This window comes from Mesoplodon bidens (genome assembly GCF_964165515.1).
Source record: "Mesoplodon bidens genome assembly, chromosome: X".
Classification (NCBI taxonomy): Eukaryota; Metazoa; Chordata; class Mammalia; order Artiodactyla; family Ziphiidae; genus Mesoplodon; species Mesoplodon bidens.
The window spans coordinates 126,395,198-126,415,005 of record NC_138163.1 but is presented as its reverse complement, the minus strand read 5'-3'; the positions used below and the strand labels follow the sequence as shown (position 1 = coordinate 126,415,005).

At 41.0% G+C, this 19,808-nt stretch overlaps 1 long non-coding RNA gene and 1 pseudogene across 2 annotated transcripts in view; one reads left to right on the top strand and one right to left on the bottom strand.

Moving 5' to 3' along the window:
* LOC308609565 overlaps nucleotides 1-19,808 on the top strand; it is a 144,805-nt gene that overhangs the window by 108,933 nt on the left and 16,064 nt on the right. The window lies entirely within an intron of this gene.
* LOC308608847 (poly(rC)-binding protein 2-like) overlaps nucleotides 3,105-19,808 on the bottom strand; it is a 31,300-nt pseudogene continuing 14,596 nt past the window's right edge. The window contains exon 7 of the transcript in view: nucleotides 3,105-4,504. The product of the transcript in view is annotated as a poly(rC)-binding protein 2-like (transcript). The remainder of the gene's footprint in view (nucleotides 4,505-19,808) is intronic.

The window sequence follows — 19,808 nt, the reverse complement described above, 5'->3', positions numbered from 1 at the left end:
TGCTATATTCTGAGTTGAGCCTGACCTCTCTCCACTGTTGTAATAGTCCTGACACCTATTGCAATAGTGTTGAATAAAGTCTTCCTTACCATTTTAACAACTATCAGAATAACTTTTTCTTCAACGATATTAAATATTTAATTTAATTCATTAATGAGGGAACTGGTGGGATGGTAGAACCTGTTCAAGAACAGACACATTTATAGATTAGGAATATTGAAATGAATATACAAACACAGGCAAATTTGACCTCTTCCATGGGGCAGCGGCACATCAAATCGAACCTCTAATGGACAGAATTTGCATGTCTATAGACAAGAACAATTTTGCAAATCCAGAGTTGTAAAATGGCTCAAGGGCAACTGAGAAAGGTGTGCTCTAGCCTACTGCCCATGGGCCAAATGCAGCCCACCGCCTGCCTTTGTAAATAAAGTTTTATGGGAACACGGCCACGCGCATTCATTTGTGTATTTCCTATGGTTGCTTCCGTGCTCCAGTGGCAGAACTGAGTAGTTGCAGCAGTGGCCAGGTAGCCCACAAAACCTTAAATATTTACTCTCTGGCTGTTTACAGGAAAGGTTACTTGACCTCCCTGCTATGGAGACTGTATTGTTTTCCATTGGAGCTGATAAGGAATATATCAGTATGGGCTCCATTTTACAAGTGAAAAAACTAATACCAGTTAAGTGACACAACCCGAACTCTAACCTAGGTCAGCCTGATTCCATCCTTAATGCTAGGATCAGCAAGCAATTTAGCTGACCCTAATAACGAAGAACACCTTAGAAATTATTTCATCTTTAGGAAAGAAGATATCTTCAGAAAGGTATGTGTGTGGAGGCATGCGTGTGTGCGCGTGTTTGTGTGTGTGTGTGTAGTGGGGGACACAGTTAAGAAAAGAGTGACTGCTTTGATAACTGCTTGGCCTAATTTTACTTTTATTCCTTGGTGTAAAACTGCTTTCACAAGAGCACATGAATTAAATTGCAGCAGCCTTGTACAAGGCAGGACACGGGTTGTACATCCCTGAACGAGGATCTGAACCAGAAACTGAAAATTCGGAAACAGTCTTGTACTGTTTTTCTTTGGGATGTTTGCTGTTTCTGAAGCTAGCCGGCGTCAGAGTCCTCCACAGTCAGTGCGAGTTAACAGCTGTGGTCGCCTTCTTCAATAGTCAGCTCCTCCCTCCCTCCCCGTTTATTACATTTTTCTTCTAGTTTAAAGCTGTTGAAAGTGCTAGTCTCTGAAAGGGATTAAGTGGGTTAATTAGCATTAAAAAGGCCCTTGATTTAGTCGGTAGTTAAAATCTCGAAACACTGCCTCTGCTGGCCACCCCTCCCCCCATTTTGTGAATGGGAAAATGGGCTGGAAAAACTCCAGCTATAAGGAGAATGTCTGAGCCTCAACCCAGCCCAGCCAGCTCCCCAGTCCAATTCGGAAATCATCTCTTTCGTATCAGGTTGCACGTGAAATCTTTGTCAAATCTTTTTCGGTACGCGCTCCTAAATAATACTTCCCAGAGTATGACTAATAGTCAAAAGACGCAGTGGGTGAATTTCAATGGCTGAACCGCTGGGGAGAAAATGAATGGACTGTTAATAGGATCGCTCTGGAATAATAGCTAAATTATTAAACTGTAGTGTGGTGGGTGTCCCTTCCTCTGTGTGGCAGATTAGATTGGAAGGTGCCACTGTGAACGTCTCAGGAATATTACATTGCACAGCCCTGTGAAGGGATTTAAACCTTTTCTATAGCCTTCTCTCCTTCACCAGAGTTCGTGTCTATTTCTCTTTTTCTTTAGCTTTTATTAGTAGGGGGTGGAACAGACAGTGTTGGTTTTCTGCCGCACCCCCTCGGTACCCACCTCTACGCCGAAGGCTCTTTACTACAAACACCTGCAAGCCTCGGCCAGCAGGACCTTTTTGAGCCCTGGGAGCATGTGGGTCCCCCCCTCAGGGGAAACCCAGAGTTCCTGAGAACTAATCCCTCCATGGGCACCCTCGTGTAATGATGGGTGTGAATTGGTGGATAAAAACCCAGCCTCCTAACCCCTCCATTGGAGCAACGATGGGTAGAGGGCAACCGGGGGCTCTGGGAGTTCCCCAGCAGGACTGCGCTCCAGTGACCCCAGTGTTTGATAACGTTTCCCTTTATTGGCTGCCTCTCCTTCCTGTCTCACTTCCTCTACTGCTGTTTCCTGGAATCACCACACAAAGAAACGATTTGCACTCAAATCCTTGTCTTAGGTCCTGCTTCTAGGGTAACCCACACCAAGACAGAGAGTCAGTAGAAAGGTTTTTCCTCACCGGTTATCCTGCAGCAAAGGCGACACTTTATAATTCCTTTTCACAGAAGCACTTCACCATGTCCCCTGCTCTGACTGGAGGGTGGCATGTTGCACTGGGAAAGCCGTGAACTTTGGGGTGAGATTCAATCTGGAGTTCAAATCCCCCCTTTGCCATTGACTGGCCATTTGACCTGTGTGACCTTGCTGAAGTGATTTTGCCTCAGCGAAGCTTCATTTGCCCACTTATTTTGAGGGCAAAAAATAGCTCCCTCCAGAATTGCTGAGAGAATTAAGGACGTAATGTAGGTCCACGGCTTAGTACAATGCTTAGCGTATAGGAGTAAACCAATAGATGGCCGTTCTTTGACCTCCAGAAGGCTGCTCCACAGTCACTACCAAGAGAACGTAATGTCCTTGTCCTTGAAGCTTTTGTCATGGGAGAATAGAGCAAACAGATACCCAGTCCATCTTTTAATTAGTTTTTGAGAACTTTCTGACATCATGGACTAAACTGCATTGTATTAATATTCTAGTCTTCTAGTTCTATGACAAACAAAAAAAGGCATGAGCACAAAACCCCAAAGTAAAACAAAACAGGGAGAAGCTTATAAAACTAAATATGGAACTCAGCTCTAACAGCTGAATGGAGAAAGGAATTCGAATAATTTAAAAATCACAAGTGGATGTAAAGTGTAAAGAAATGGAAACTTACAGACTATTTAAAACCTGGAATTGCTGACTGTTCAGAAAGGACACAGATGGATCAAGAGTGGTGAACAGGGCTTCCCTGGTGGCGCAGTGGTTGAGAGTCCGCCTGCCGATGCAGGGGACACGGGTTCGTGCCCCGGTCTGGGAGGATCCCACATGCCGCGGAGCGGTTGGGCCCGTGAGCCATGGCCGTTGAGCCTGCGCGTCCGGAGCCTGTGCTCCGCAACGGGAGAGGCCACAACAGTGAGAGGCCCACGTACAGCAAAAAAAAAAAAAAAAAAAAAAAAAAAAAAAAAAAAAAAAGAGTGGTGAACAGCCAGAAAGGATTGTAGATGGATCTGCATTGCTTTAGCGGCTCCCCGTGCCACCTGTCTCTGAGGACAGCCAGACAATTTGATATGGAACCAGGCTAACGCTGGCAGCAGATCCAGTGATGGTAACCAGCCTAACAGTAGATCCGTCCACTGGGTTTGCAATGATGAACTATGCCCCAGACGTCTGGTGGCTCTTATTGATTTGGGCATCCTAATGCCCCATTGTGCAGCCAATTAAAATGCTTGAAATGTGAGTTCATGAGTACTCTCAGTAGATACATCCAAACCTGCCCAATAGCCTTTCATCTCTGGAGAGTGGATTCGATGTCACTGAATCCAGGGTTGCCATGCATCATAGGAAAACAAGACTGTTGCATTGCCGGCCTCCAGAGGGAGTTCCTCTAGGTCATGGTTGAGGCACGTGGATGGGTGGAGAGTGGGGGTGAGGAAAGCCCACACCGTTGCTGCCTGTGTGGTACGTGTCCTGACCACCTGCAAAGATGACCAGAGAGCTGGATGGCCTATGGGGTCAGGGTGACTCCAACATGACTGGACAGGCTTGTTGGACACACTCAATGATGGCTTGCCCAACGCCAGCAGTTATAATGGCCTGCTCAGTTGAGTCGGGAGGCTTCTTCTCTGCCACCTGGCCCTGAGCCCCTGTACTCTCTCGTCATATTTCCTTGATCTCGAAACCTCCTTTCCCAATGAGAGAGCCACACTGCTAGCAAGGACCACCAGGCTCAGGGTGACCAGGGTCTGCTGGCAGCTGTGCTATTGTGCTGACGTCCTCTTCCAGTGCATCTGTGATCATAGCAAAGGCTTTAAAGATGGCATTCATGGGTCCAGCCAAAGTGATAATTCTCTCAGCACGGTTCCCTTTGGAGATGTTGATATGTACACCACTCTCCCCACACATCTTCTTAACTGATTCTCTGTTCTTTCTGATGATACTGCCAACTTCCTTTCCATGCATAAAGAGCTATATGGTGAAGGTGACATTCAATCCGCTTGCAGTCATACCCTCCACCCGCCCCTGTTGCCTTCTTGACAACCCCTCTTGTTCCTCCTCTGGCCTTCTACCCTTCCCCTTCCCACCCACTCCCCTTTTCTTCTCCAGCCTACAGTTTTTGGCTTTGACCACCACCAGTGACCAATGACTTGACCATTTCAAGTCTAGCTCCTTGGAATACCGCTGGACATAGAGACAGATATTATTACAGGTGTCACACAAAGCACTAAGCATAAAAGGAAAACAACTGATACATTTGATTACGTTTAAATGAAGAACTTTTGTTCAACAAAAGACCCCATTAGGAAAGAGAAAAAACAAGCCGAAGAGCAAGAGAATACATTTGCAACTCCTGTACCCAACAGAGGACTTCTATCTAGAATAGATAAAGAACTCCTATGCATTAAGAAAGACATAGAAACTCTGTAAAGAAATGAGCAAAAGGCTTGAACATGAGCTGCACAAAAGAGGCTATACAAATGACCAGTAAACATAATGAAATGTGCTCAACCTCCTTACTGAACAGAGAAATGCAAATTCAAAACTCCACTGCCCATTGAGTAGATTGGCAAAAATGAAAACATCTGACATTACCAACTATAACCTAGGATGTGGAGCAACTGGAACTCTCGTACACTGATGATAGGAGTGTCAATTGGTACCCTTTCCCTCAATTTGGGAAAGAGTTTGACATCTGTTGAAGTTGAAGATACTTAAACCCACTGCCCCTCCAATGCATACTGTGTAATTCCATTTTTATAGCTTTCAAAAATAGACAAAACAAGTGTATCATTTAGGTATTATACTAGGTGGCAAAAGAATAAAACACTGCAAGGAAGTTATTACCATAAAGTCCAGGAAACTGTTCCCTCTAGAGAGGAAGGAGGAAATTGTAATGGCCCAGGAATGCACAGGGGTCTAGTGGAGGTGTTGACAATGATCTACTTCTTGAGCAGGATGGTAGTTAAAAGAGTATTTGGTCTACAGTAATTCATTATGCTGCATGTTTTTGCTTCATGTACTTCTCCATATGTGTGCTGTATTTCACTGTAAGAAAGTTTAAAAAAAAACTTTCTCAGAGTGTTTTCTGAGAAACATTGCGTAACGAGATCTTAATATATGTTACTCACAAAAAGGATTCTATGGTCAAATACATCTCAGCACTGGAATAAGTGAAGACAAACAGGTCTTTAATATGCCAAGGTACATTGTGAAATTCCAAGAAGGATCAAGAGTATACAATAATTTATATGACCACGGAACCCTTTTCCTAAGGGAGATTGTACAGAGCATATACTTAGGAAAAGTAGATGGAAAAAAATCATAGAGCAAGTTTCAGTTTCATGAGCCAGTTGACCTGATCCAACCAAAGGCTTCAGGAGCTTTATGCAAAGCGTGAAATGCGGAATAGCAAACAAATGAAGTTTTAGGTGGCGCTGAACTGGAGGCTCTCACTATTGCTAAAATCCTCATAATTTCAAGGTCAGATCCCAAACGCTGAAGGGGTTAGCCCATTCCCATCCCCCTCCTCTGTAGTTACGTTTGTTCCAGTTTTCATAGTCACCATGATGTAACTGTGTGTCTGTGGATGGATGGACCAAGTGGTATTTGCTCACTTGTTTTTATGTCGATGTCCATCACAGCTGTTTATAAACAAAATCATTCTGATGGAATCCAACTTCTGCCCCAATGCTGGTGCTACAACCCTGCTCTCACTGGCACACTGGGTCAGTTAGCTTTCACTGTGTAACAAACCACCCCACAGAGACCTAGTGGCTTAAAACAACAACCACAATTTTGTGCTCTGGAAATTTGGACTGGGCTCAGATGGATGAGCCTTCTGCTGGTCTCAACTAGGTGTCACTCACATGTGTCTGCAGGCAACTGCTGGGTCAGCTAGGATGTTGGCTGGCTGTTAGCTGAGGCAGCCATTTGAGTTCCAGCCATGGTTTTCTCTTATTCATCAGGCAGCCCTAGATGGGCTTGTTCACGTGGCAGCTATAACAAGAGTCCTAAGAATAGCAAGAGAGGGATAGCCCCACTGTGCACGTGTTTTTCAAGTCTTTGCTAGCATCACATTTGTTATTGTGCTGTCAATCACACAATCACATGGCCAAGTCTAGAGTCAGAGTAGAAGGAGACTACCCAAGTGTATGGATACAGAGAGACTTGAACAAATTGGGAGCCATTGCTACATCAATCTGCCACAGGTATTTTGGGCATCATAGCCATTCATTATCACAACTATCTCTAAAACTGCACTGACTTAACGGTACCTCTGATACCAGTCGAATTCACTACTGAGTTGTATTTTTAAAAACAGACGTGTTCATCAGCCTATTAAAGGAGTGATCCAAATAGGAAAGCTTGATTAAAATAGAGATCGATTACATTTTCAAAGATAGGATGAAATGTAAACGGCTTCCCCTAAGGAAAGTATGCAAGATGATTATTCAAGGAGAAATTTAATTACAACCTAAAAAACACGGGGATTCTCGCAGATACAGATTATCGGTAGATTGTATTTGTTACAGAAACACAAAAACGATGACCTTTCCTTTAGTTTCACTTGTTTTTATTTAACAAACTCTGTTCCTTGGCTTTTTTCAACATGACTGTTTAATTGTTGCAGACTTCAAATTATTATCTAAGCCTGCACATATTAATCCTGTATGTTGGAAGAAAAGAAGCCTGTCATGTGGGGTAATTATGGCTGCGGGGGGCAATAATGAATAGGCAGAATAGACCCAGGCCTGCTTTCTGTTGTCCTCAAGCATTGACAATCGATGGCTATGGCCACGCTGAGTTGGGAAAGGATCACATCTCTAAGTCACAACAGTATTTGGGGGTAATTTCTCAGGAAATGACAAGGATCATTAGGTAACTCCAGATGGTATTACCAGTCTTGATTCCATTTGACCACCTGAGGCCACCATCTTGTACTGATTTTACACTATCAAGACCACAAGAAAGGTTTGTCACCAAGAATTTTGGACTCTCAGTTCTGTCTTCCATGGCAGAGATCTCCTGTTTCTTTGCTTTGGATGACATTGAAGTCTATGGATAATTTAGAATGTGATGAAATCATAGTTTCTAAACTTTTTATTGCTAAGTTGAGATGATGATGGTGATAGAGAGTAGCAGCTCTTGCCAAGTTCTTGACAAGAATCGTATCATTTACTCTTCACAATGCCCTCGTATCTCTATTTGACACCAGGAGATTAACTAACTTGCCCAAGGACCCACAACTTGTAAATGGTGGCAACATAATTTGAACCCAGGTCTAATCTGACTCTGAAGTTCTGCTTTTAACGAGTCAGCCACACACACACACACCCCCCTTCTGAGAGCTTGCTAGGTATGTCTGAGCCTCCTCCTCCTCCTCACCTATACTTCTGTTGAGCATTCGCTGTTTGTAGAGTGTACAGAACTGTGCTAGAAATGCAGTATAAAAAATGCCTCTTGTACAGTAGAATATGGGATAAACAACCTTATAAGTAGCTTTCTCTTGGTGGTGGTCTTGGTGGAGAGGGAAAGCAGAAATTATAAGAACCTTGTCAACTGACAAACCTGTTTTTAGGTAGAGGTTTCACACCGTCCACCTCCCTCAACAAATCCCTCTCAGAGAGTTGATAGCAAGCCACACGATGGAACCATTTGACAAGCTATAGCACATCTTCACCACCACAGCCACCCTCGCACTTTATTGCTTGATGAAATTGTTTGAAGTTAGGAAACCCAAGAGAGACAAGGGAGCATGCTGGATATATCATAGCTGTAACTTTCAGATACCAAATCATTAAGAAATGACCTTGCACATTTACATATGGTTTTGCCTCTGTCTTATGCCAGTTAAAGGCACAGACTCAGGAAACAGACTGCTTGGGATCAACCACAGATCTGCCATTTTACTAGCTGTGTGACCTTGCACAAGTTTTTAAACCTCTCTGAGCCTCACTTTCCTCAGCCGGAAAAAGGAAATGATAATAGTGTTCTTTGCAAAAGAATACTATTTTGCAAAAGAATGCAAAACATGTAGTGCCTTGGCACATAGCAAGTGCTATTTAAATGTTAGCTATTAATACTATTACTCTGTTAAACAGCTTAAGTCAGGTATAGGGTTTCATTTTTTTAATTTAAAAATTTTAAAAAGTAATTAAAAAAATTTTTATGTTCTTGGTGGCAGCCAATTATTTTATTTATAAAGATTCATTTAGCATCCAGCGGTTGTACGCTAGGTATATTTTGGAATAAGTTTGTCACTTAGATATTGATTTATGTACATTAAGATCATTCAAACGGCTAATGATTTTCTTTTATTTTTTCTATTTTTTCCTTCAATTTTTTTATTGAAGTATAGTTGATGTACAATATTATGTAAGTTACAGGTATACAACCTAGTGATCACAAATTTAAAGATTATATGCCATTTATAGTTACTACAAAATACTGGTTATATTCTCTGCTGTACAGTACATCCTTGTCGCTTACTTATTTCATGCATAATAGTTTGTACCTCCAAATCCCCCACCCCCATATGGCCCCTTCCCCCTTCCCTCTCCCCACTGGTAACCACTAGTTTGTTCTCTATTTCTGTGAGTCTGTTTCTTTTTTGTTATATTCACTAGTTTCTTTTATTTCTTAGATTCCACATATAAGTGATATCATACAGTATTTATCTTTCTCTGACTTATGTCACTTAGCATAATGCCCTCCATGTACATTCATGTTGTTGCACGTGGCAAAATTTCATTCTTTTTTATGGCTGAGTAATATTCCATTGTATATATGCCACATCTTCTTTATCCATTCTCCTGTTGATGGACATTTAGGTTGCTTCCATATCTTGGCAATTGTATATAACACTGCTATGAACATTGGGGTGCATGTATCTTTTCGAATTAGCGTTTTCATTTTTTTCGGATATATACCCAGGAGTGGAATTGCTGGGTCATATGGTAGTTCTATTTTTAGTTTCTTGAGAAGCCTCCATTCTGTTTTCCACAGTAGTTGCACCAATTTACATTCCTACCAACAGTGCATGCCTACCAACAGAGGCTTCCCTTTTCTCCACATCCTCACCAACATTTGTTATTTGTGTTCTTTTTTTTTTTTTTTTTTTTTTTTTGCGGTACGCGGGCCTCTCACTGCTGTGGCCTCTCCCCTTGCGGAGCACAGGCTCCGGATGCGCAGGCTCAGCGGCCATGGCTCACGGGCCCAGCCGCTCCGCGGCATATGGGATCCTCCCGGACCGGGGCACGAACCCGTATCCCCTGCATCGGCAGGCGGACTCTCAACCACTGCGCCACCAGGGAGGCCCTATTTGTGTTCTTTTTGATGGTAGCCATTCTGACAGGTGTGAGGTAATACCTCACTGTGGTTTTGATTTTCATTTCCCTGATGATTAACTGTGTCAAGCATCTTTTCATATGACTCTTGGCCATCTGCATTTCCTCTTTGGAAAAATGTCTATTCAGTTCTTCTGCCCATTTTAAAACTAGGTTGTTTGTTTTTTTGATGTTGAGTTGTATGAGCTGCTTATATATTTTGGATATTAACCCTTTATCAGTCATATCATCAGAAAATATTTTCTCTCATTCAGTAGGTTGTCTTTTTGTTTTGCCAATGGTTTCCTTTGCTGTGCAAAAGCTTTTAAGTTTAATTCAGTTCCATTTGTTTATTTTTGCTTTTATTTCCTTTGCTTTGGGAAACATATCCAAAAAAATATTGCTATAATTTATGTCAAACAGTATTCTGCATGTGTTTTCCTCTAGGAGTTTTATAGTATCTGGTCTTACATTTAGATCTTGGATCCATTTTGAATTTATCTTTGTATATGGTGTTAGAGAATGTTCTAATTGCATTCTCTTACATGTAGCTGTCCAGTTTTCCCAGCACCACTTATTGAAGAGACTGTCTTTTCTCCATTGTATTGGTAGATTCTTGCCTCCTTTGTTGTAGATTAATGGACCATAGGAGCCTGGGTTTATTTCTGGGCTTTATATCCTCTTCCAATAATCTATGTGTCTGTTTTTGTGGCAGTGCCATACTGTTTTGTTTTGTTTTGTTTTTTGTCTCTTATAACATTCTTTATTTTTATTTTATTTATTTTTTTGCTTTATAACAAATTTAATCAGTTATACATATACATATGTTCCCATATCCCCTCCCTTTTGCGTCTCCCTCCCACCCTCCCTATCCCACCCCTCCAGGCGCTCACAAAGCACCGAGCTGATCTCCCTGTGCTATGCGGCTGCTTCCCGCTAGCTATCTACCTTACGTTTGGTAGTGTATATATGTCCATGCCGCTCTTTCACTTTGTCACAGCTTACCCTTCCCCCTCCCCATATCCTCAAGTCCATTCTCTAGTAGGTCTGTGTCTTTATTCCTGTCTTACCCCTATGTTCTTCATGACATTTTTTTTTCTTAAATTCCATATATATGTGTCAGCATACAGTATTTGTCTTTCTCTTTCTGACTTACTTCACTCTGTATGACAGGCTCTAGGTCCATCCACCTCATTACAAATAGCTCAATTTCGTTTCTTTTTATGGCTGAGTAATATTCCATTGTATATATGTGCCACATCTTCTTTACTGCCATACTGTTTTGATGACTGTAGCTTTGTAGTATAGTCTGAAGTCAGAGAGCATGATTCCTCCAGCTCTGTTCTTCTTTCTCAAGATTGTTTAGGCTCTTCAGGGTCTTTTGTATTTCTGTACAACTTTTAAAATTATTTCTTCTAGTTTTTTGAAAAACGCCATTGGTATTTTGTTAGGGATTGCATTGAATCTATAGATTGCCTTGGGTAGTGTGGTCATTTTAATAATATTAATTCTTCCAGTCCATGCATATGGTACATCTTCCAACAGTTTGTGTCTTCTTCAATTTCTTTCATCACTGTCTTATAGTTTTCTGAGTACAGGCCTTTTACCTCCTTAGATTTATTCCTAGGTATTTTATTCTTTTTGATGTGATGGTAAATGGGATTGTTTCTTTAATTTCTCTTTCTGGTAGTTCATTGTTGGCATATAGAAATGCAACAGATGTCTGGGTATTAATTTTGTATCCTGCGACTTAATCAAATTCATTGATATGCTCTAGTACTTTTCTGGTAGTGTCTTTAGGATTTTCTATGTATAGTATCCTGTCATCTGCAAACAGTGACAGTTTTACTTCTTCCTTTCCAATTTGGATTGCTTTTATCAGCAATATGCTATTAAACAACCAATGTGTCACTAAAGAAATCAAAGAGGAAATCAGAAAATATCTGGAGACAAATGAAAACAAAAACACAAAGATCCAAAATCTGTGGGACGCAGCAAAAGCAGTTCTAAGAGGGAAGTTTATAGCGATACAAGTTTACCTCAGGAAACAAGAAAAATCTCAAATAAACAACCTAACCTTACACCTAAAGGAATTAAAAAAGAAATGGGACAAACCAAAGCCTAAAGTTAGTAGAATGAAAGAAATCATAAAGATCAGAGCAGAAATAAATGAAATAGAGTCTAAAAAGACAAAAGTAAAGATCAATGAAACTACAAGCTGGTTCTTTGAAAAGGTAAACAAAATTGATAAACCTTTACCCAGACTCCTCAAGAAAAAAAGGGAGAGGGCCCAAATCAATAAAATCAGAAATGAAAAAGGAGAAGTTACAACCAACACCACAGAAATACAAAGGATCCTAAGAGACTACTATGAACAAGTATATGCCAATAAAATAGACAACGAAGAAGAAATGGACAAATTCTTAGAAATGTACAATCCCCCAAGACGGAACCAGGAAGACATAGAAAATATGAACAGACCAATTACCAGTAATGAAATTAAATTAGTAATTTAAAAACTCCCAAGAAACAAAAGTCCAGGTCCAGATGGCTTCACAGGTGAAATCTACCAAACATTCAGAGAAGTTAACACCTATCCTTCTGAAACTATTCCAAAAAATTGCAGAGGAAGAAATGCTTCCAAATTAATTATCCGAGGCCAACATCACCCTGATACCCAAACCAGACAAAGACATCACAAAAAAATGAAAATTACAGGCCAGTATCACTGATGAACTTTGATGCAAAACTCCTCAGCAAAATATTAGCAACCTGAATCCAACAATACCCTAAAAGGATCATACACCATGATCAAGTGGGATTTATCCCAGGGATGCAAGGAATTTTCAATATCTACAAGTCAGTCAGTGTGGTACACCACATTAACAAGTTGAAGCACAAAAACTGTATGGTCATCTCCATAGATGCAGAAAAAGCTTTTAACAAAATTCAACATCCATTTATGATGATAAAAAAAAATCTCTCCAGAAACTGGGCATAGAGGGAACATACCTCAACATAATAAAGACCAAATATGACAAACCCACAGCTAACATCATACTCAATGGTGAAAAGCTGAAAGCATTTCCTCTAATATCAGGAATAAGGCAAGGATGCCCACTCGCGACACTTTTTTAAAAATATAAATTTTTTAATTTATTTTATTTATTTATTTATTTATTTTTAATTTTATTTTTTTTTTTTTGGCTGTACGCAGGCCTTGTTGTGGCCTCCCCCATTGTGGAGCACAGGCTCCGGACGCGCAGGCTCAGCGGCCATGGCTCAAGGGCCCAGCCGCTCCACGGCATGTGGGATCTTCCCGGACCGGGGCACGAACCCGTGTCCCCTGCATCGGCAGGTGGATTCCCAACCACTGCGCCACCAGGGAAGCCCTAATTTATTTTATTTTTGGCTGCGTTGGGTCTTCATTGCTGTGTGCGGCCTTTCTCTAGCTGTGGGAGGGGCTACTCTTTGTTGTGGTGCATGGGCTTCTCATTGCGGTGGCTTCTCTGGTTGCGGAGCATGGGCTCTAGGCATGCAGGCTTCAGTAGTTGTGGCTTGCGGGCTCTTGAGTGCAGGCTCAGTAGTTGTGGCGCAAGGGCTTAGTTGCTCTGCGGCATGTGGGATCTTCCCAGAGCAGGGCTCTAACCCATGTCCCCTGCATTGGCAGGCAGATTCTTAACCACTGAGCCACCAGGGAAGCCCCTCGACACTTTTGTTCAACATAGTAGTATTGGAAGTTCTAGCCATAACAATGAGACAAGAAAAAGAAATTTAAAACTTTTAAATAGAAAAGGCATTTTTTTCTGATTTTAAGAGTGATGCGTGTTCATTGTAAAAGTATAGAAAATACAGTCATAAAAATTGCCTTAAAATTTTCAGTGTACAATATTTAAATATAGCAAACCAGAACTTAGTGGCTTGAAACAATAATCAATTTTTACTTCATAATTCTGTGGGCTGGCAGGTTGGGCTTAGCGTATCTATGTAGTCTTTTGGAGGCTTGGTTGGGGCTGGATGGTGGAGCATGACCTCACTCACAGCCTGCAGTTGGCAGGCTGTTGGCCATGGCACCTCAGATTTCCTCCACATGACCTATTCATGTGATGTTCACCTGCTGGAGAATAAACAGACTGTTCTCCTATTCACATGGTGGTTTCAGGGTTCCAAGTGCAGCAACAAGAGTCTAAGCACAAGAGCCTAAGCATTTTTCAGGCCTCTGCTAGTACCGTATCTGCTGATGTCCCATTGGCTAAATAAGCTACATGGCTAAGTAAGCACAAATTCAAGGGGTCAGGACAGAGATTTCACCTTTTGATCTGAGGAGAGCCAAAGTCACATTCCAAAGGTACAGGCATGCAGAGATAGGAGAAATTTATGGCTATTTTTAGCAATTCACCACAGATAAATACTGTTAAAATTACATATATATAAAATACATGTATGTGTATGTGTGTATTATACATTTGCATGTGTTTCACACATACAAATACATGGAAAAATATATGCCCAAACAAAAGTGATCTTATTAAACATTTTGTGCCTTTTTTCCCCCCATTGATTACTTCCTAAGGTCATTTTAATGTCCTCATTTTAAGATGTGCATAATATTACATTGTATAGACTTACCATGAAATATTTAACCAAAGTCTCTTGTACGACTTTTAGGTTGTTTCCAGTTTTGCAGTAAACTGAATATGTGGAGTTTTCTACGTTTTTCTCATTAGTTCCTTGGTGTACATATTTTGACCTCTGACATATTGTAAGAATACTCTACTGAAAGATTGCATAGAGAGATAATATTCAAAATACTCAACAACATTGTAGATCCTGACCTTAGCATGGAGCAGGGTCCTGAAGGTAATCCTTTAATTGCTAGATTTGGAGGTCCAGGTCCCAAGGGAGAGGGCCATGCAGGTGGGGTAGCGGGTGCTACTCAAGGTGCTTAGTGGTGGGATAACTGTTATTTACCTTTACAACCATACTAAATATCAGCCACAGAGAAGTGTGTGGGAATGTCTGTTTCCCATCACCTCTCCAGCTATCGATGTCGTCCGTCTTTTTAATCTTTGCCAATCTGACCCATGATAACAACAAAAATAATACCATCTTTCATATTGAATTTTCCTAATCACAAGTGAGGGCACTTTTTTATGTCTCATCACCATTTGTATTGGGTTGTTATCGTTGCTTTTAATGAATCACCTGTTTACATCATCGGTCCATTTTTCTTTGAAATGTTACTCTTTTAATCAGAAAGCTAATATTTATTGATGCCTTACAATGTGTCACTATTCTAAGCCCTTAATAGGCATTATCTATTTTAATATTCATCATGACCCTATGAAGTTATTATTATTCCCATTTTAGAGATGTAAACATAGAGGCAGAGGTGCAGTAATGTGTCCACCAGGATCTTGTTTGTTAGTGCTGAAGCCAGAATTCAAAACCAAGCAGGCAGATCCCATAATTCAGGTTCTTAATCATTCTTATCTATTCTACTGCTCCTGCAGTATTTACTTATAAGAGCTTTTTACATAGGGATATTAATTTTTTAATACATATTGTACATTTTTCCTAGTTTGTCCTTCTACTTTTTACTTTCCTTATTGTGGTGTTTGCTATACAGAAATTTAAAAATCTTATGGACGCGCTTTTCTGTATGAATTTTTCAGCTTGATAGAGGTTTAATTGAGAAATAAAGTTGTAATATATTTAAAGTGTACAAAGTGATGATTTGATATATGTATACATTGTGAAAGGATTCTGACTATTGAGTTAATTAACACGTTCATCACCTCACGTATTTACCTTTTCTTTGGTGAGAACACTTAAGTTCTACTCTCAGCAAATTTCAGTTATACCATACGGTATTATCAACTAGTTACCATGTTATACATTAGATCCTTAGAGCTTCTTCATCTTATAACTGATAGTTGTATACAGTTTAGGGATATTTAATATGGTCAAATATCTCATGCTTTTTTCTTAGTGGATTTTGTCTGTAATATCATTCTCAGATGTTTCCTATCTAAAGGATATAAAAATATTCACATATATTTTCTTCTATATAGAGCTTCAAAATTGCCTGTATTAACAAAATATACATGCTTAGGCCCCAACTCAGACCTGTTGAATCAGAATTTGTACAATGAGAACTAGATGTTTATGCTTTTAAAAAGATACACAAAATTACAGTCCAGAGGACTGCAAATAGACACATTTATCTCTTTTTATTTCCCTAAACACATGACATTGAAGAAATAATAAATTAAGAATATATCCACAAAATCAATTCCAGATGGGTTAAAAAGTTAGTTGTGAAATCCCAAACTTCACTTTTAGAACAACACATAGGAGAATATCTGTATTAGTCAGAGTTCTCTAGAGAAATGGAACCAGTAGGATGTGTGTGTGTGTGTATGTAAATACTCTATTGGTGTATGTGTGTGAAATATATACGTGTGTGTGTGTATATGTATGTATAAGAGAGAGAGAGATTGATTGATTTAGTTATTTTAAGGAATTGACTGACACAATTCTAGGGGTGGGACTGGGAAGTCTAAAATCCCCAGGGCAGGCCAGCAGGCTGGGAATTCTGGCAAGAATCTGTGTTACAGTCTTGAATCTGAAGATGGTTTGGAGACCAAATTCATTCTTCCTTGAGGAAGCTCAGTCTTTTAAGGCTTTCAGCTGATTGGATAAGGCCCATGCACGCTATGGATGGTAATCTCCTTTATCAAAGTCTACTCATGTAGATGTCAAATCACATTTGTAAAATACCTTCACAGCAATATCTAGACTGGCGTTTGACCAAATAACCGGACACCATAGCCTAGCCAAGTTGAAAAATTAACCATCACAATAGCTTTATGACCCTGTGGTAGGGAAGGATTTTTAAACAAGACACACACATACACACAGGCCTTGATAAATGGTTTGAACAGGGGAAAAATGTTGTGTTTTGCTACCTGTGACTTTCTTCCCCTTCATGTGAGATGCCCCCAAGCAGAGCAGGATCCATATGAGATAATATGCTTCATGGGATTATTACAACTTGCTTCCCTGCCAAAGAGCTCTTTTCTCTCTTTCACTTCTGTGATCCCAGGTAAACACCAAGAGACACAGTACAAGAACATAAAAGAGACAGGTGTGTTTTAATTTAGGTTCCATAAACCTAGATATTATCTGTGGTACCACAATATCCCAAGCCAAAATGCCAAACACTGATGGATTATTGTGACCCTAATTTAAAACAAGCTTGATTTATTTTTTAAAATGCGACCCCAAAACACAGCTCAGCAGACGTGATATGGAATGTATTATATGCCTAACCAAAAAACAAAACACTACTCGCTACAGTGGACTTGAAAATTATCTTGCTATTAATAGATCTCCCGGATGGTATGATCTCTTGGATTTGATATGTTCAGATTTTGGCAGCTGCTGAGGACTGAAAACAAGACGTTCCATGCATTATTACTTAATAAAGAAACTAGGCCATGAAGTAGCCCTTTGGTCATTTTTTTAAAAAGATTTTGAAGAGCCCAGTTCCATCTTTAATAAGTCCTTGTCGCCAAGTATGTTTGCCACAGCAGCAATGTGATTAGCAGACTCCTTCTCCAGAGCTGTGTGAAATTGAGAGCAACTTGGGGTACCCTGTTACTTTCATCTCTCCATCTGGCACAGACGCCTCAAACACTGTACACCTGCAACAAATATTTGCTGAATCAAGAAGCATCCCTCTCTTTCCTTTTTATTTTGAGGGCCTGACACTGAGCTACTGATTCAAATGTTTAGATTGAGGACCTTGGCGAACATATCTGTTGGACAGAGAACACCATTTTCAAGAGTTTAAGATAACACTGGGGGCTTCCCTGGTGGCGCGGTGGTTAAGAATCCGCCTGCCAATGCAGGGGACACGGGTTCGAGCCCTGGTCCGGGAAGATCCCACATGCTGCGGAGCTACTAAGCCCGTGCGCCACAACTACTGAGCCCACATGCCTAGAGCCCGTGCTCCGCAACAAGAGAAACCACCGCAATGAGAAGCCCGCCCACGGCAACGAAGAGTAGCCCCCGCTCGCCGCAACTAGAGAAAGCCTGCACGCAGCAATGAAGACCCAACGCAGCCAAAAATAAATAAATAAATAAATTTAAGATAACACTGATCTCTTCTGATATGCTGAAAATATTTTAAAATGTTTAATTGGATGTTGCTGCCCACTCGTCTCTTTAAAAACAAAGTTTAAAAAAAGAGATTACAAGCAAAGAACAAACAAGGAGAAGAAGCTTTAGAGGATTTTAGGGTTTGGGTTTTTTATTTCAAGAAATACTTGTTTTAGGTTGGATTCCCCAGTAGTAGACACTGAAATGAAGGTTCATAAAAACCAGTAAGGAAATGGAACTGGAAAGGGAAGAACTCCAAGGAAGGGTGATACATCAAGCAAACTCCCCAGGAGGGAAACCTCACTCAGTCCTGGTCTGGGGATAGTGTAATTCCTCATCAGGGGATGAGGGAGCTGGAGTAGTTATAGGCCCCCATCCCCCGCCATGATAATCAGTGGATCAGAACTCACTGCACCATAGATTCCCAGGCACTTCTGTACCTCCTTGCATAGACAAAGTGGGTTCTAGCAGCCAGAGGACTTTCCTCCAATAAAGAGATGCAGGCTCCAGCTGGAGGGGGGTGGCGAGTGACAGATGTGCATGAAGATGGTGAAGGCCTCTAAGGGGACATGTGCAGACCTCTGACAGCATCTGCCTCACTGTTAAACAAGGGATAGTTTGTCAAGGTCTCTCCACAAACTCAGAGCAGGCCTAGGGATGAAGGGAAGGAGGGGTACTGTGTCCCTGATGTAAGGTTTGCGGCAAGTCACCATCTTTTCTCCAGTGTCTCCCCTGGATGAGTCAGTAGGAAAGAGGTTAAAGAGGAGTTTGGTTTGAAGACAGAGAGCTCTGTGGTCCTTTCCTCATGGGGCAACCCCACCAATAGATCCCAAAGGCCGGGAGGTGGTGGACAGCGAGCAGGTCTGGAGAACAGACCAAAAGTCAATCCTGAAGGGGATACTTGGGTCAAAGACAGGAAAATGGGCTCAAGCCAGGGCTTCACTGGGGAGAAGAAGGAAAAGGGGATTGGGGGAAATGCTGGCACTGGAATAACCATTCTTTTAATTATAATATGATTATAAAGTTATATTTCACAGCATATATAATAATGTAATATATGAGTTATTTAAATAACTGTAATACATATTGAATGCACTATCCACATTTCAAGTACTCAATAGCCACATGGGGCTAGCAGCTACTGTATTAGACAGTGTAGCTCTAGAATGTTCCATCATCACAGAAAGTTCTATTGGACAATGCTTACTAGAGCTTACTGAATGGATCAAGGGTCAAGATGTAATGGGCCTCATTCTCATCTCAAACTCTCATTTTCTTTCTTCCCATATTCAGCTTATAAATGTTGCCACTGGGACTTTCCTGAAAATTTTGCAGTAGCTAGTTAAAGGACAGTCATATAAAGATAATTTTTAAACTTGCTGTGTGGAGTTACCTTTGTTAAATGACTTTTGCCTCCTTGGGTCTAACCTGAGTTTTTAGCAGTTAAATGTTAACTCAGATTTAGTATACGCTGAGCTTCCAATGAGCTATTACCATAACCCAACAGTCATCTTCTTCGATTGCTGCTTTCCCTGACCTACTTGTTTGTGTACATTTTAATCTTTACAAGGAAAAGGAACAAAATATGATCTTAAGAGGCAGGAGGCAAGAAGCCACACACGAGTAGAAAAAGTGGGAGACTGTAACTTGCTCACTCTCTCTTCTGTTCCAGTTTCCACACGGCCAGGGCAGGACAGTTCTGCTTAGCTGCTGGGACAAATTCTTATGAGATCCAGTGACCCAGTCCAATTTGGGCACAGTATTTCCAACAGCATGGGGCTGGCTGCTGCTTTTGTTGCTATCCAGGAGCACTTTTAAGGTACAGATTGCCTCCTGGGCCACCAGTCAGAAGTCCACGTTTGAGGAGATCCCGTGTTTTCTTTGATCACCTTTTCTTCCAAAGTTGAGTTCCAGAGTATCTTAATCGGGGCACCCCCAGAAGAAGACCCTGACACAAGGATTCAAGTGCAAGTACTTTGTTTATGGGGTAGCTC